Source organism: Lepus europaeus, chromosome 15 (assembly GCF_033115175.1).
Source record: "Lepus europaeus isolate LE1 chromosome 15, mLepTim1.pri, whole genome shotgun sequence".
In the NCBI taxonomy this organism is placed as follows: domain Eukaryota; kingdom Metazoa; phylum Chordata; class Mammalia; order Lagomorpha; family Leporidae; genus Lepus; species Lepus europaeus.
This window is the reverse complement of record NC_084841.1, coordinates 91,602,931-91,619,374: the sequence shown is the minus strand read 5'-3', so window position 1 is coordinate 91,619,374 and position 16,444 is coordinate 91,602,931. Positions and strand designations below refer to the sequence as shown.

At 45.4% G+C, this 16,444-nt stretch overlaps 1 protein-coding gene across 2 annotated transcripts in view; it reads left to right on the top strand.

Annotated features, from left to right (window-relative positions):
• MSH3 (mutS homolog 3) overlaps positions 1 to 16,444 on the top strand; it is a 178,447-nt gene that overhangs the window by 17,200 nt on the left and 144,803 nt on the right. The gene's annotated exons all lie outside the window — the stretch shown is intronic.

The following is a 16,444-nucleotide window of genomic DNA, read 5'->3' as shown; positions in this document are numbered from 1 at the left end:
CAGGGACCCACGTACTTGAATCCTCACCTGCTGCCTCCTAGGGTACGCATTAGCGGGAACTGTGGAAGCAGAGCCAGGACTCGAAACCAGAGACTGATACGGGATGTGGGCAACCCAAGCAATGCCTTTTTTTTTTTTTTTTCCTTTGTATAATTTTTTTTTTGTTTTGTTTTTTAACTTTTATTTAATAAATATAAATTTCCAAAGTACAGCTTTTGGATCAAGCGGTGTCTTAACTGCTGTGCCAAATGTCTGTCCCAGAAGTCAGTCTTGTACAGGGGTTCCTGATATTCTTTGGTAACTAGTCTCAGTTTCTGGAGATAACTTAAGAGTTCATTTCTTAGGCAGTTTGTGTGCAAAGTTTGAGAGTGCTTATTTGTGATGCAAGTTGCAACGCAGCGTGGAGCCCAGTACTTCTTATTTACTAGCTTTGAGATCCAGGAACATGTTTCGGAAGCAGTGTGCTGCACCCTGTGGCACATAGCGGGAGAAGAAGGCCTGAAGTGTGTCTGGCAGGGTTGACAGTCCTGCAGGAGAGGCGCCTAACAAGACTCGCAGGCGTGATGCCAGTGCCCAGGAGGGAAGACGCTCCACTTCCATCTGGAAGAGCATGTGTGGGAAAGAGACTGGGAAGGTGCTTGGGGTTCGGCTGAAGAGAACTGTGTTTGTCTTGAGCAGTTTGTCCTTTAGACCCAGTGTGGAAGCCCATGAGAGTTCTCCTTTGTTGTCACTTACAGTCAGTTGCAAAAATCAGCTGACTTGCTGAGTGAAGTCGCTTATCTTTCTTTGTCTTTAGAGTTAAGAATGTTCAGTTTTATTGGAATTGAACTTCTTTCAAAGTGGCTTTCATAATTTGTTTTTCTAGTTATAATACTCATGCATGTTCATTTAGAATTTGGAAGTTAGAAAAGATAAAAATGGTACATCACATCCCATGACCCAGAACCGCAGGTAAAAATATCTGGTGCCGCTTTCATGCATGGATGTCATTTATCCTTCATAAATAGGAAATCATGTTGCTAAATACCTTCTGTGTCCTTTTTATTACTAACAATCCCTTACACTTTTTCCTTTATTTTGTAAAATTTCAAGCATACGCCAAATCATACAGAATAGTATAATGAATTCACATGAATCCATCTATCAGTTTCAACATTTCTCAACTCAGAGACAGTCTCATTTATTTAAAAATATTTATTTATTTATTTGAAAATCAGAGTTACACAGAGAGAGGAGAGGCAGAGAGAGAGAGAGAGAGAGAGGTCTTCCATCCACTGGTTTACCCTTCAAAAGGACACAACAGCAGAAGCTGAGCTGAACCGAAGCTAGGAGCCAGGAGCTTCTTCTGGGTCTCCCACGCAGGTGCAGTGGCCCAAGGACTTGGGCCATCTTCCACTGCTTTCGCAGGCCATAGCAGAGAGCTGGTTCGGAAGTGGAGCAGGTAGGACTTGAACCAGCACCCATATAGGATGTTGGCACTGCAGGCAACAGCTTTACCTGCTACACCACAGCGCCGGCCACGAGTCTTGTTTTGAGCATACATTCTCTTCTCTCCCTTGATAATTTATCTGAAAGTACATGCTAGTGAGCATGATTTCATCTACTCGTCCTAGTAGTTCAGTAGGTACCCTGGGAAACAAAACATGCAGCCATGTAAATGGATCATACTTTGTCCCATTCCCCTTTTGTTGTGTTGTGTTCATTTTGTTCAGTATTTTAAATATTGCCATGGTGAATATCCATGCATGGAAATATTTGTGTGCATTTCTGATTACTTCCTTTTATAAATTCCTGAGAGTAGAATTGCTCAGTCAGAGGATATGAGGCTCTTGATTGCTTGTTGGAATGGCTTTTATCAATTTATATGTCCATTGGCGTAGTACAGGAAGGTTCTTTGGACCTTTGCCAACATCGGAAGTGATCACGTAAATCATGTCTGTTGGTCTCATAGATGATGAATTCTCTATCAACTCCCCTTAGTTTGTTCTTAATCCTTTTCTGACATTGTGTTCAAACTTGAATAATTAAAAGTCAAACCACAGACTAGCAAGGGATACTGTTTGTAGAAGGCTAAAAAATTTAATAGAAGTCTCTAAAATATTTTTAATGTAAGACTTCTAAAACTGTTTTTAGTGTTTCAAATCATTGATTTTTGTTAATTTTTCTTCATAGTTCAGTGTATTTGATTAATTTAGATGGAGACTTAAGTTTGTCAGTTATATCAACATGTTAATTTTTCTATTTCCCGGTTATTTTTAATAAAATAATAAAGGCAGAATTCATTAAAATATTGAAATATTCATAAGGCTAGACATTGTGAAAACTGAATTTTTGTCTGGCAGGACACGATGTTTGTTTATCAAAGAGATTCAGAGTCCTAAATTTGTGTGTATCAAAGATGAGTCGGGTGTCATGTGAAGTTTCTGGAATTTAATGAGTGCTTTTGTTTTGATTTCTGTTTCTGTGGTTAGCATCGCAAGTATGTGATTTTCCTGTGTTTACTGAGCACTTGTAACTTCTCAGTCTGTAAGTTTTCCTTTTGTATTTTCTGTTAATTTTTGTCTGGAGTTAGTCTGGAGTTAGTCTGCCTCTCTGTGGATCATCTGCGGCTAGTGTGTGTCTGTGGTCAGAGGGGAGTAGTAGAGGTTGGGAAGACTAGGTCACTCAGTGTAGACGCCTGGGACGGGGACTTGAGGGCAAAGCTGGCTCTTCACTTAGTGACTGAGTGAATTGCCCTGCTGCGTTCTCCTTTGGTGTCTTTTCTTTGACAAAGGCTGATAAGAGTGCTTGCTTCTAGGATCATTGTGAGAATTAAATAAGTTAACAGTGAGCCACCTGCTTGGGGCAGAACCTGGCACAGCAAGCCCTTATGAGTGGAAGTCATTTTTATTATTCCTGCTCACTATTATTTCTTTTAATGTTGCCTCACTCCTTTTTCTTCTGCAGCTTGTATCAGAAGTATATTGGGCCTTCTTATTCTGTTTCTGTGTGTGTGGCCTTTGTTGGTTTTGGCCCTTGGGGTCTCTTCTGTAAAATTTAAAAAGAAAAAAAATTTCAACATGTTTTTAGTAGACTGGACCATTTAAGTCCTGCATGCTTTTGGTAGCATTCCATTCTTTGTAGACTTAAAAAAGACCTTTCTCTGTTCTGAAAGCACGTCATCTGAATTATACTTAAGTTGATTTATTTTTCTTTCTCATTTTTAGCACTTGATCTTTAAAAAAATTTATTTATTTGAAAGGCAGAGTTACAGAGAGAGATCTTCCATCTGCTGCTTTACTCTCCGCATGGCCACAACGGCTGGAAGCGGGCCGATCTGAAGCCAGGAGCTTCCTTCTGGTCTCCCATGCAGGTGCAGAGCCCAACTTCTTGGGCCATCCTCTGCTGCTCTCCTAGGTGCATTAAAAAGGAGCTGGATTAGAAGTGGAGCAGCTGGGACTTGAGACAGCACCCACATGGGATGCTGGTGTCACAGGCGGTAGCTTTACCTGGTATGCCACAGTGCTGGCCCCTGAGCACTTAATTTTAAATTCACTTTTTATTTTGCTTTAGTGCATGAGATGACGTTCTGTCTTACTCTGAAGTAGTGATGCTTCCTTTCTAACATCTGTGGAGTTAGCCTTTATCAGCCTCAGCTATAACTGCTGGACGAATTTAAAGAAACAACACAGCAGCTTCCAAGGGGCATGGAGAACGCTTTTAATTAGGTGTGAACACATCACTTTCCAGAATTCTGTTTCATCTTTACCACTGGAAAACAACATAGTGTTGAATTTTCAAGTACAAAAGCAGTCTGGTTTTGTTTTGGTCTTATCTTCGCTGATAGATAATTTCTTATGTCTTAGACTTGGACCCCCTTTTTTTCTTTAGTAATATACCTGCAGGTGGAAACAGCGGTTTTGTTAGCTGTTGGTTGATATTTTATTAATAGTGAAGACCTACTATTCATACCATGTGAGAAGAGGCTAATGTCTTGGAATGGTGGAATATCTATCTTAAAGTGTTAGTGATTTTTTTTATATTCTTAACTTCAACCACAAGAGGTCTCCCAAGGATTTTATATTCTGTGAGTTACAATTTAAAAAAGACTACTAAAACCTTCACATGTGTTTCTGTATCTCGGCGTACAGACTTATTTATATCATGCTGTAATTTAGAACAAGTATTAGTGAAAGACGGTAGTAAGCAAAAATGTTGGATACTGCATTAACCATAGTTGAAATTGCTTTACATGAATGATGTTACCTGTTTATAGAACTGTTGAGAGGAAGTCTATAAATAATATTACTAATGTTGACCAGGTCTCAACTGGTTTTCTAGACAAGTTGGATGAACATAGCAAGCCGTGCTCGGTTTTGTGTTCCTAAAGATGAGCTCTTCCTGGGCACCTGCACAGCCCAGGGAGGCTGCGGGGGCGGGAGGGCATGCATGGGGACCCTTGCAGGTGGTAGTGGCGTGTGTGGGGGGAGGTATGTTTGCACGCACGTGTGTGTGTGTTTGTGTGTGTAGAAATGGTATGAGCTCCGAGTCAAACAGGTGGGAAGTGTTAGAGAAGTGTGAAGACAGACGAGACCTTTCTAATTGAGGGGCAAGTTTCTTGTTGAGAACTGGGAAAGAAAGGATGGAGAACCGGGGCATCCAGCAGAGGGGTCTGAGTGGCCTCCTGGAGGAGGACAGTGAGGCTTCTGGGCGAAGGGCTGGTGTGGTGGAAGAGCAGAGGCAAGTCCACCTCCTACATGGGATCATTGAATAAAAAAATAAAATGTCTCTAAGGCAAAAGTAATATACAGAGAAGAAAATGAAATCAGGGAATGTGGAGAACGCCATCCCTGGGGTAGGAAGAACAGCCAGAAAGGCAGGGTTAAGGAGCCAGGGGAGAACCTGGAGAAGACGGGGCGGGGAGCTGGTTGTTGCACGTTGCCTGATTGATGATGCAAAGTAATTTTTTACACTGTTGACTCTGTTAGGCTTTACTGCAATGGCGTGACACTCAGAAAAGTGCTTGGTTAAAAACTAGCCCTCACCAGCGATAGCATTACCAAAGATCGGGGGAGTAGTGTTCTGCGGTATCACAGGGACTAGCATTGGCACCTTTGCAGTCAGAGCCAGGACTTGGCAGCATTCACTCGGGATTGATGTGCAGGTTGCAGACCTAGGGAAAACACTGACATCCTAATGGTGGAGCACGAGATAGCCCCGCTGTTTACTTTCACTGTTGTGTCCTTTGTCCACAGAGGGCCTTAGATCATCTGAGTTAACCCAAACCATTGTCCAACATGAGTCTGTATACTGGAGATTAATACCACCTGAATGTCATTTATGGTGACAGATATTTGAAATTATCATAGCAGTATTTCAGTTTTATCTTCTTTGGTTAAGTTGATTTATATATTAGAGGTTGCTTACCACTTATTGTTGTATTTTGATTTTTAAGTGTTTTTTTTTTTTTTTTTTTAAGATTTACTTATTTATTTGAAAGTCAGAGTTACACAGAGAGAGGAGAAGAGGCAGAGAGAGAGAGGTCTTCCATCTGCTGGTTCACTCCTCAAATGGCCACAGTGCCTGGAGCTGGGCCAATCTGAAGCCAGGAGCCAGGAGCTTCTTCCCAATCTCCCATGCGGGTGCAGGGGCTCAAGGACTTGGGCCATCTTCCACTGCTTTCCCAGGCCATAGAAGAGAGCTGGATCAGAAGTAGAGCAGCTGGAATTTGAGCTGACGCCATATGGGATGCCGGCGAAAATCTAAATTCTTTCAATATGATTTGAATTTAGCATAGTTAAGAAACAGCGAATCTCTTTGAAGGATGAGAGAAAAAAATAGGGAAGCTTTATTCATTAACTTGGTTAACAATATAAAGTGCTATTATGTGACCAGCCCTCGATGGTATGAATTTAGTGGTTGCAGTGTTTTGATTTGTAATGATAAAATTTAATGAGCTCAGTTCCGGGTGCTTATACAGAACCATTTCAATGTGATTCTTGGGCATTAAGAGCCAAGTAGATGCTGAGTGTTGGACCAAACACTCGGGTAGCAAACAAACTTATGACTGTTAAAGCCCCTGCATTTGGAGGGAAGCTTGGGCCAAGGAGAGTGTGAGGTTCAGGGAGATGGGCATGCAGGGTGAGCTAGGGAGTTGCAGGTCCAGTGGACTGAGGTGTGGGCGTGGAGAGTGGCCTGGGGCCCACTCCACACAGGAGTTGAGTGCTGCTCAGTGGCTGTTTGCTGACTGACCCTCCTGCTGGGATAAGAGAGGAAGCCCAGGGTGTTTTGTGGAGGATACTGGCCCGAGTGAGAGGGGTTTTTATTCTATTTAGATCTTTCTCCTGCAAGGTCTATTCCCTCCTTTTACCAGTATTTATTATTTTGTGCTAGAATTTTTTTGGTTACATTTGTTACCTTGTAATTTTAAAAATAGCAGTAACGTGTTTGTTGTATAAGGGAAATGTGTATTTTAAAGGAGAAATACTTTTGCTAGTCTCCCCACACAATTTGATTTAAGCTATTTTTGTTATAAGGTGGCTTAAATATTTATAAACCCAAAACTGTGCCTTAGGCGGATTCCTTTTTCACAGCAATAAAGTCAAAGCAATTTGAGATTAAAGTCAAACAAATGTACAGGACTAATGTCAGTGAAGCTGCTTGGAGGAATGATTGAAGGGCGAAGTCTTCTGCAGAAAACGAGCTCCTCCTCCCAACTTGAGTGGCTGTGCCCTCGCCTCCTCCCCGCTCCCAGATTCCCTCTCCTTATAGAATGTTATTTTTTTATTTGAAAGGCAGAGAAGGGGGGTTGGTGAGGGAGAGAGAGAAAGAGAGATAAATACAGAGAAAGGTCTATCTGTCTAACATCTGCTGGTTCACTCCTCAAACGCCCACAATAGCCAGGGCTGGGCCAGGCTGCAGCCAGGAGCCTGGAACTCCAGCCGTGTTTCCCAAGTGGGCCCCAAGCACTTGAACCATCATCTGCTGCCTTCCAGGATGCATTAGCTGGAAGCTGGGTCCACAGCAGAGTAGCGGGGACTTCAGCTAGCGCTCTGATGACGGACGTGGACAGCCTATATGGCAGCTTTGTGTCAGGATGCCTGCCGTAGACCGGTTTTGGGGTCACAGCAACAATGAGAGAAAAGCCAGAGATTTCCCTTGTACCTCTGCCCCACCACATGCACAGATGCCCCTGTTACCAGCACTCTTCCCTCCCTCAGGGCGGGCTGACTTTGGGTCGGCACTCTTTTGCTATGAGGTGCTATAGAGTCTCAAATGCTTTTCCGCCTTTTCCTCTCTGAACCATAGACAACCTAAGCCGTTTGCCCTCATTGTGTCAATGCACCACTTCAATTTCAAGACTACTTGTTTGTTTCTTCATCCGGCTTTGACAGTAAAAGTGCCCTTATTTTTAATGTGATCTTAACTCTGGACAGGAATGCAGAAACTGTAGCACATAACTGCTTTCATTTTGAAAGTTGGTAATTCTGTTGATCCAGGGCAGTATTTTTCAAACTGAAAATCATCTTGGTAGTTCATGTCTAACACTGAAAAAAAACAGAAGACATTAGAGTACACATGTATAGGAGGGGTATTTTATGAAATGTGTTTTTCAGTTTTATCTTGGTACATCTAATCAGTCTGCCTATATGCATGCCTATTTTAAAAAAGATTTATGTATTTATTTATTCAGAAGGCATAGTGACAGAGATCTTCATCTGCTGGTTCACTCTCCAGATGGTCACAGCAGCACGCTGAAGTCAGGAGCCAGGAATGCCCTACATAGGTAGCAGCAGCCCAAGCACTTGGACTATCTGCTGCTTTCCTAGGCACATTAACAGGAAGATGGATCCCAAGTGGAGCAGCTGGGACTTGAACTTGCCCTCCAGTATGGGATACCGGCATTGCAAGCAGCAGCTTAACCAGCTGTGCCACAACACCAGCCCCTATATATATATGACTTCTAATCCTTTTTCCAGTCCTTATCATGTTTGTAATTGTCCAAGAAAGGAATTAAATTCCTAATGCACTATATTAATTAAATATAATTTGTAAGTTATCTGTAGATTTTCGTATGTATATTCTTGTTACATAAACCTAATCAGATGCTCATTTTTAAATAGCACAACTGAAAAGTAATAGGAATGTAAAGATAGTAAATTAAAAATTTTTAAGATGTGATGGTTTGCAGGCTGTATGTTGCCTACATAGAATATCTTGGAAAAGTGACAAGTTATTCGAAGTGACAAGAATTCAGCAAGGTCGTTAACTATAAGACCAGTTTGTAAAAGTGAGTAGTGTTCGGGTGTGACAGCAACAACGTCTTTCTTTTTTGAGGCTTTAAGCAGCTGTCTGCCCTGTGACACTGTTCATGGTATTATTGTTTTTATTTAGAGAACGTCTTTTATCCATTCTTTGAGAGTAGATTTACTTGTGAAAGATTCAAATATTCTCTTTCTTTTCTTCCTTCCTTTCTTTTCCTTTCTTTCCTCCTTCCTTCCTTCCTTTTTTTTTTTTTTTTTTTAATACATTTATTTTAGGAGGCAGGCTCTGTGACCTAGGTTAAAACTCCACCTGTGGTGCTGGCATCCCATATGGGTGCTGGTTTGAATCTTGGCTATTCCTTTTCTGATCTACCTCCCTGCTAGTGGCCTGAGAAAATGGTGGAGGGTAGCCCAAGTCCTTGGGCCCCTGTATCTACGTGGGAGACCCAGAAGAAGCTCCTGGCTCCTGGCTTTGGATTGGTCTGACTCCAGCCATAGCGGCCATTTGGAGAGTAAACCAGCAGATGTAGCACCTCTCTATATATCTCTCCTCCTCTTTCTGTCTTTAACTCTGCATCTCAAATAAATAAGTAAATCTTTAGGGATGTACAGAGATTTCACAGTTCTTTAAAAAAAGATAATTATTTGAAAGAGTTACAGAGAGAAAGGGAGGGACAGAGAGAGAGGTGTTCCATCCTCTGGTTCACTCCCCAAATGGCTGCAACAGCTGGGGCTGGGCCAGCAGCCTCCTCCGAGTCTCCCACGTGAGTGCAGGGGTCCAAGGACTTGGGCCATCCTCTGCTGCTTTCCCAGGTGCACTAGCAGGAAGCTGGCTGGGCAATGCAGTACCTGGGAAAAGAATTAGTGCCCGTACGGGATGCTGATGTTGCAGGCGGTGGCCCAAGCTGCCTATTTCACAATGCCTTTAGTTTACTTTCATCTGAGAATGTCTTGATTTCTTCTGCATTTTTTATTTTTAATTTTTTTACAGGCAGAGTGGATAGTGAGAGAGAGAGAGAGAGAGACATAGAGAAAGGTCTTCCTTTGCTGTTGGTTCACCCCGCAATGGCCGCCGCGGCTGGCGCGCTGCGTCCAGCGAACCACGCTGATCCGATGGCAGGAGCCAGGTGCTTCTCCTGGTGTCCCATGGGGTGCAGGGCCCAAGCACTTGGGCCATCCTCCACTGCACTCTCTGGCCACAGCAGAGAGCTGGCCTGGAAGAGGGGCAACCGGGACAGAATCCGGCGCCCTGACTGGGACTAGAACCCGGTGTGCCGGTGCCGCAAGGCGGAGGATTAGCCTAGTGAGCCACGGTGCCGGCCATTCTTCTGCATTTTTTAGAAGATGTTCGTGCTAGGTATGTGATTCTGGGTGCACAATTTTTCACCCTCCTTTCCTTCCTCCCTCCGTTCCTTCCTTTGAGTTATTTATTTATTTGAAAGGCAGAGTTACAGAGAGAGAGGAGAGGCAGAGGGATGTTCCCTTTTCTGGTTCAGTCCCTGAGTGGCTGTAATGACCCTGGCAGGAGCCCAGGGACTTGCGCTGTTTTCCCAGCACATTAGGGAGCTGGATCAGAGGTGGAGCAGCCGGGACTGCAAGCAGTGCCCATATGGGATGCCAGCACCGCAGGTGGTGGCTTTACCCACTGCGTCATAGTGCCAGCCCCTGCAAAGTTCTTTTCATTGCTCACTTCAGAATGTGGTCTTCAGGGTTTCTGATAAGAAATCTGCCCCCACTCATACTGACTTCCCCAAATAACTAATGTGTGGTTTCAGTCTTGTTGCTTTGAAGATTCTAGTCTTTGGTTTTTAGTAATGATGACATGTCTTGCCATGAATTGTGGCTGTTCTGTTTGGATTTTGCCCAGCCTCTTGAAGCTGTAGGTTTAGGTCCATTGGCAAATTTGTACATTTTTCTGTCTTTATTTCTTTTTCCAGCCTGCCTTCTTTCGTCCTTCCTTGAAAGACTCTGTTAGCAGGAATATTAGATGTTGTTCTAATCCTGCCAGTCCCGAGGCTCTGTTATCACCATTTCTGCTCCTCCTCTCTGTTGTTCAGCGTGGCTACTTTCTGTTTTCTGGTTCCTCTGTGCCTCCAGTTGGCTGCTGAGCCCATTCACTCAGCTTTCTATTTCAGGTGTTCTATTGTTCAATTCTGAAAGCTTTGTTTTCTTGTTTTCTGTCTTCTGTTTGTTTGCAGAGAGTTTTCCCTTGCCTTGGCTTCCTACTTTTTCATGTGTTTCCAGCACTTAATGTAAAGGCTCTTCAAGAATTTTTTTCATGGCTGTTTTGAAAGCTTTGTCAGGTAATTCTAACATCAGTGTCAGTTTGGTGTAGGCATCTGTTGATTTTCTTTTTTTTTGTTCAGTTCGGAGATCCTTCTGCTTCTTAGTATGGTGAACGATGCTTTATTGTGATGGGTGCTTTGTCTTACTTTTGTTGTGGAAATCTGGATCTGTGTTCAGCAGGGTGGGGGTGTGCTGCCTCAGTGTTAGCTGTCCGGGGACACCTGCCCCCCTGAGGGTGGGTGGGAGTGCCAGCTTCCCCTGTGGTCTGCACTGACCCTGACCCTGAAGTCCCCTTACCGGCCAGCAGGGATGAAAGACTCAGCTTCCTACCCAGCCTTCTCTGACACAGCCCAGCAGGGCCCTTGGGGCTCCTCATTTCATTCCGATGAGAGAGGGGGTATCCAGGCTTCTCCCCACTAAAACTTGGTTGGCATGAATCAGGTGGAGCCACCGCTCTACCCGTAGCCTTGGCTGTTGTGGCACAGTTTGTTTGAAAGTGTTCTTTGTTGCTAGGCTGTGTCTTTCATGGGTGGTTATCTGCAGAGCAAACTTCTGTGTTTCCTGTTTTTGTTTCATGCCTATTGGCCTTCCTAGGTTGTCAGCTTCTTTATTTAACTCCAAGTTTGGGTTGAGACTCTTCAGAAAGTTCATGGGAAATGCATATTATGAAAAACAATGCATAGACTTCAAAAATTTTTTGCAGGAAAGTAAGCTTACCTTTTGATTCTGTTTCCCCATGAACTTTTTGAAGTCTTCTTTTATATGGCAAAAGGGAAGTCGAGGGAACAACCCACCATGCCGTTCCCCAGAGCCCCACGTCCCTGACACATGTGCTTTCTGCCTGCCTTTCAGGGCCGGCCTCTGTGCATGCGTGCAGTGTGCAGGGAGTGCTTGTGGGTGGAACAGGGAAGGGCCCGTGTGCAGGGAGAGACTGTGGGTGGGACAGGGAAGGGCACGTGTGCAGGGAGAGACTGTGGGTGGGACAGGGAGGGCACGTGTGCAGGAGTGCTTGTGGGTGGAACAGGGAAGGGCCCGTGTGCAGGGAGAGACTGTGGGTGGGACAGGGAAGGGCACGTGTGCAGGAGTGCCTGTGGGTGGGACAGGGAAGGGCACGTGTGCAGGGAGAGACTGTGGGTGGAGCAGGGAAGGGCACGTGTGCAGGGAGTGCCTGTGGGTGGAGCAGGGGAGGGCACGTGTGCAGGGAGTGCCTGTGGGTGGGACAGGGAAGGGCACGTGTGCAGGGAGTGCCTGTGGGTGGAGCAGGGGAGGGCACGTGTGCAGGGAGAGACTGTGGGTGGGACAGGGAAGGGCACGTGTGCAGGAGTGCCTGTGGGTGGAGCAGGGAAGGGCACGTGTGCAGGGAGAGACTGTGGGTGGGACAGGGAAGGGCCCGTGTGCAGGGAGAGACTGTGGGTGGAGCAGGGAAGGGCACGTGTGCAGGGAGTGCCTGTGGGTGGGACAGGGAAGGGCACGTGTGCAGGGAGAGACTGTGGGTGGAGCAGGGAAGGGCACGTGTGCAGGGAGTGCCTGTGGGTGGGACAGGGGAGGGCACGTGTGCAGGGAGAGACTGTGGGTGGGACAGGGGAGGGCACGTGTGCAGGAGTGCCTGTGGGTGGAGCAGGGAAGGGCACGTGTGCAGGGAGAGACTGTGGGTGGGACAGGGAAGGGCCCGTGTGCAGGGAGAGACTGTGGGTGGAGCAGGGAAGGGCACGTGTGCAGGGAGAGACTGTGGGTGGGACAGGGGAGGGCCCGTGTGCAGGGAGAGACTGTGGGTGGAACAGGGAAGGGCACGTGTGCAGGGAGTGCCTGTGGGTGGAGCAGGGAAGGGCACGTGTGCAGGGAGTGCCTGTGGGTGGGACAGGGAAGGGCACGTGTGCAGGGAGAGACTGTGGGTGGAGCAGGGAAGGGCACGTGTGCAGGGAGTGCCTGTGGGTGGGACAGGGGAGGGCACGTGTGCAGGGAGAGACTGTGGGTGGAACAGGGAAGGGCCCGTGTGCAGGGAGAGACTGTGGGTGGGACAGGGAAGGGCCCGTGTGCAGGGAGAGACTGTGGGTGGGACAGGGAAGGGCACGTGTGCAGGAGTGCCTGTGGGTGGGACAGGGAAGGGCACGTGTGCAGGGAGAGACTGTGGGTGGAGCAGGGAAGGGCACGTGTGCAGGGAGTGCCTGTGGGTGGAGCAGGGGAGGGCACGTGTGCAGGGAGTGCCTGTGGGTGGGACAGGGAAGGGCACGTGTGCAGGGAGAGACTGTGGGTGGAGCAGGGAAGGGCACGTGTGCAGGGAGAGACTGTGGGTGGGACAGGGGAGGGCACGTGTGCAGGGAGTGCCTGTGGGTGGGACAGGGGAGGGCACGTGTGCAGGGAGAGACTGTGGGTGGGACAGGGGAGGGCCCGTGTGCAGGGAGAGACTGTGGGTGGGACAGGGAAGAGTACGTGTGCAGGGAGAGACTGTGGGTGGAGCAGGGAAGGGCCCGTGTGCAGGGAGAGACTGTGGGTGGGACAGGAAAGGGCCCTTATGCGTCCTTCCCTTGAACAGAGCCCTTCTGGGCAAGAGCGTATTAGAGATTGCTCATCATGTGTCTGCATAAACCCGGCTTCCTTGCTACTGTTTTAATCTAATCAGAAAAAATTAGTGCTGTGAGTATATTGATAATGCAGATGGACAAATCTTTACTGCAGTAAATTGAATTTTGTGCATGGGTGAATCAAATTAAGAGAAAAAACTCTTCAAATTTTTTATAATTTAAAATTAGTTTTTATTTTCTTAGTGTTAGTTAAAGTTTAAGCATGTCCAAATATTTTTAAAAGCACAGCCAGTGGGGAAAAACCTTGTTTTCTATTGGTGAATTAACAATCTGAATACTCAAAAAATAAGTCAAGATTTGCCAGCCCTCCTTCGATATGCTGTCACAACGATTGGGTCTTAAGGGGTTTCTCCTTTCTTGCTTATTAAGCACAAAAATTAAGTAATAAAGGTAACAAGGTAGGTATTTGGCACAGTGCTGTAGTGGACACTTGGGGTACCTACATCCTCTAGAGTGCCTGCTTCAAGTTCTGGCTCCTTTGCTTCTGATCTAGCTTCTTTCAAATGCAAATCCTAGGAGGCAGCAGGTGATAGCTCAAGTCCTGCCATTCGGGTGGGAGACCCCAGTGGAGTTTTGGGATCCTGGCTCCCACTTGTCCCATTCCTGGCTTCGCAGGCCTCTGGCTGAGTGAACCAATGGATAGGTCTCCGTCTGTCTGTCTCTCTCTCTTTCTGGGTCTCTGCCTTCCAGATACTAATTACAAAATCTATAAAGTTTAAACTGAAAAGTACTTTAAGGAACTCAATTGCAAGTGAATTATGAGTGCTCGTGTAAGGCATAGATCGTGTACAAGTCCTAAGGTTGAAAGAGGAATGACCCTGAGGCCGACAAGGTGCCCATTAAGTGACATGGGGCATCGACCACCGCAGGTAGAGCCAAGCTGCACCTGGTTTACCTACCTGATGGCATTGTGATAAACATTTTTTAAATGTTTGTAGTTAAATATTGACTTAAGTTGTATTAAATACGTGTGGCTAGTGAAGCAAGCCTGTGACTTCATAGATTTTGTTGGTGTAAGAGGATTCTTAAGCTGACGTTTGAGTTGGAATGTGAGTTGGTGTAGCAAGAACTGAGGTGGTAGTAGTGGCTTGCAGGGCTGAAGGGGGCAGTGCTGAAGTCAGGGAAACGTGCTGGTGCTGAGTAGAAGCTGCGGTGAGACGTTGATCTGCTTCTTATCACTTAGAGTCTGTATGTTTGGGCTAAATGAGTGCGACCATTGAGTGAGTGAAGAAAAAGTCCATTTAAGTCGTTGGCCCATCTCTTAAGGGGGGTTTTGGTTGTTGTTGTGGAGTTTCTTGATCTCTTTGTAGATTCTGGTTATTAATCCTTTATCAGTTGCATAATTTGCAAATAACTTCTCCCATTCTGTCGGTTGCCTCTTCACTTTCCTGACTCTTATTTTTGCAGTACAGAAACATCTCAGTTTGATGAGAAATTGTTGTTAATTTTGGCTTTGGCTGCCTGTGCCTTTGGGGTCTTTTCCAAGAACTCTTTGCCTGTGCCAATATCTTTTTTTTTTTTTAAAGATTTATTTATTTATTGAAAGTCAGAGTTACACAGAGAGAAGAGGCAGAGAGAGAGAGAGGTCTTCCATCCGCTGGTTCACTCCCCAGATGGCTGCAACGGCCGGAGCTGCACCGATCCGAAGCCAGGAGCCAGGGGCTTCCTCCAGGTCTCCCATGCGGGTGCAGGAGCCCAAGGACTTGGTTTTCCCAGGCCACAGCAGAGAGCTGGATCGGAAGTGGAGCAGGCAGGCTTCAAACCAGCACCCACATGGGATGCCAGCGCTTCAGGCTAGGGCGTTAACCCACTGCACCACAGCGCCGCCCCTGTGCCAATATCTTGCAGGGTTTCTCTGATGTTCTCTAATAATTTGGTGTCAGATCATAGATTTAGATCTTTAATCCATGTTGAGTGGATTTTTATGTAAGGTGTTAGGTAGGGGTCTTGCTTCATACTTCTGCATGTAGAAATCCAGTTTTCCTAGTGCCATTTACAGACATTTTACAAAAGAGGAAATCCAAGTGGCCAACAGACACATGAAAAAATGTTCAGGATCACTAGCCATCAGGGAAATGCAAATCAAAACCACAAAGAAGTTTTACCTCACCTGGGTTAGAATGATTTTCATACAGAAATCAACAAACAACAGAAGCTGGTGAGGATGTGGGGAAAAAGGCACACTAATCCACTGTTGGTGGGAATGCAAACTGGTAAAGCCACTATGGAAGATAGTTTGGAGATACCTCAAAAATCTGAACATAGCCCTACCGTATGACCCAGCCATCCCTCTCCTTGGAATTTACCCAAGAGAAATTAAATTGACAAATAAAAGAGCTGTCTGCACCTAAGTGTTTATTGCAGCTTAATTCACAATAACTAAGACATGGAATCAATCTAAATGCCCATCAACAGAAGACTGGATAAAGAAATTATGGGATATGTACTCTGGAAAAATAGTATACAATGTTAAAAAAAAAAAAAAAAAGAAATCCAGTCATTTGCAATAAAATGGATGAATCTGAAAAACATCATGCTGAGTGAACTAAGCCAGTCCCAAAGGGACAAATATCATATGTTCTCCCTGATCTGTGACAATTATGTGAGCACCTAAAAGGAAACCTTTAGAAGTGAAACTGACACTTTGAGAAGCAATGACTTGATCAGCCCTTGTCCTGACTGTTGAGGAACAGCTTACTGTTTTATTCTTTTTAGTATTTTCCTACTTAATACAATTGGTTGAACTCTTTACTTAATACGGAATTATTCTTAGGTGTTTAAATCCAATTGAAAATGGATCCCTGTTAAAAATAAGAGTGGGAATAAGAGAGGGAGGAGGTGTACAATTTGGCACACGTTCCCATGGACTTACCCCTAAGGGTATAAAGCTAAAAACTTGCCTTGGGACTCCAAATCCCATCAAGTTGGCAGGTACCAATGCCATCTTACTAGTTAAAGTGATCAGTTTAAGTTCATAACTGATCATAAACATAGGAGTAATTGTCTAAGGGATCACATAAATAAGACCAAGTGTCTGCTAATAATAATAGACTTAAAAAGAAGAGAAATCCAACATAGAAAACAGGCCACACAGCAGACTCAGAGAATGACAAATGCCCTAAACAGCACTCTGGCCTCAGAATCAGCGCTTAAGGCATTTGGATCTGGCTAAAAAGCCCATGAGAGCATTTCAGACATGGAAAGCCAAGACACTGTGGCAAAAAAAAATGACCTAAATGAAAGATCTCTGTGAGTGAGATCCTGGTGGAAAAAATGGGCCATCAAAGAAGGAGGTACCTTTCTCTGAAGGGAGGAGAGAACCTCCACTTTGAT